Source organism: Arvicola amphibius, chromosome 1, assembly GCF_903992535.2.
Source record: "Arvicola amphibius chromosome 1, mArvAmp1.2, whole genome shotgun sequence".
NCBI classification, from domain to species: Eukaryota; Metazoa; Chordata; class Mammalia; order Rodentia; family Cricetidae; genus Arvicola; species Arvicola amphibius.
This window is the reverse complement of record NC_052047.1, coordinates 82575894-82577488: the sequence shown is the minus strand read 5'-3', so window position 1 is coordinate 82577488 and position 1595 is coordinate 82575894. Positions and strand designations below refer to the sequence as shown.

The window sequence follows — 1595 nt, the reverse complement described above, 5'->3', positions numbered from 1 at the left end:
TGGAGCTGGAGTTATAGGGAGTTGTCGGCTGCAGCTCAGGAGTGTTAGAAACCAAACTTGAGTCCTCTGGAAGAGCAGCAAGTGCTCTTGACTGCTGAGCCACCTCTCCGCCCCCAAAACAAACTGAATTTCCACAACTGAAGCCAGTCACAGAAGTTAGAGCAAGGCACTCACTGGGCTAGGAGCGAGAGCAAGAGTTTATCCCCTGAATATCTAGTTGTGTTTCAGAGACAGCTCAGGCTGGGGATGTAGCTCAGCAGCGGAGTGCTTGCCTCGCTTGTGAGAGGCCTTTGAATTCAGTCCTCCATATGGTAGGATCGATAGCTAGCTCATAAGCCTGTAAATCTCCCAACCTGAGAGGTGATTCAGGAGGATCAGGCTCAACGTCACGGGCTTGTTGTGGCAGCACACAAATTAAAATTACAGAGATTAGCAAAGTCTTTGCACAAGGATGGCATGCAAATCTGTGACGTCTTCCATTTATTTTTGTCTGTACAGTTTCTCTTGGATAACTGCAAACCCGGAAAAACTGTTGCTGATGTTAATTCAGAACACAATGCTGTTATTAGTCCTACATATATTTGATTCTCAGCACCCATAAGGTAGTTCACAACCATTCATAACTCCAATTTCTGGGCATCTGATACCTTCTTCTGACCTCGTGGGCATCAGGCACATACATGTTACATATACATACATATAGACAAAACCTCACATAAAATAAAATATATAAATTTAATTTTTAAAAATGTGTCCAAAAAATGTCGTTTGGTTAGAGACAAGTCCTTCCTCTTCTAGCTCATGATGATTGCAAAATTAAGTTAATTTAGTCAGGCAGTGGTGGCGCATGTCTTTAATCCCAGCACTTGGGAGGCAAGAGACAGGTGGATCTTCGTGAATTCAAGACCAGACTGGTCAACAGAGTGAGTTTCAGGATAGTCAGGACTACACAGAGAATCCCCATCTTGGAAAAAAATAAAATCAAAGTGCCTTGCACAGGATCACACACTGAGCCAGTTATCTGAGTTGGTTTAGGAACTGGAGCCCTGGCCTCTTGGTCCAGAAGCATAGTAACAGTTCTCTCCACTGCAAGTCTGAGAAGACACAGAATGCGGACATCTCTAGTGTAGAGGGTAGAGATTTAAAACTCATTTTATTGCCTTGAAGGCGTCAAGGTCTGTATTTAAAAGACTAATTCGAGCCTGGAGGTGGTGGTGCACACCCTTAATCCCAGCACTCGAGGAAGCAGAGGAAACCGGGTCTCTCTTGAGTTCCAGGTCAGCCTGGTCTACAGTGTGAGTTCCAGGACAGGCACCAAAGCTACAGAGAATCCCTGTCTCAAAAAACAGGAAAAAACAAAAGAGGCTAATTCAACCATGAATATCTGTCACAAACCTGGCAACTGCTTGGCACTACTTGCATAAAAGAAGAAAGAATAATCAGATACTGTCTCAGCTTGTGGTAATTAAATGCAGTACCAAGTAAAAGACACATTAAATAAGCAAGTAGGCAGAGATGGGTAATATTTTAAACATTGAAAGAAAGAGGTGTCTGTTATGATTTTAGCCAACCAGCATGGCTGGCACTTCCGGGTT

The 1595-nt window shown here is 43.5% G+C and overlaps 1 pseudogene; it reads left to right on the top strand.

Moving 5' to 3' along the window:
• Nucleotides 1-386: 386 nt before the first annotated feature.
• LOC119806060 lies at nucleotides 387-486 on the top strand (annotated as a pseudogene).
• The last annotated feature ends 1109 nt before the right edge of the window (nucleotides 487-1595 follow it).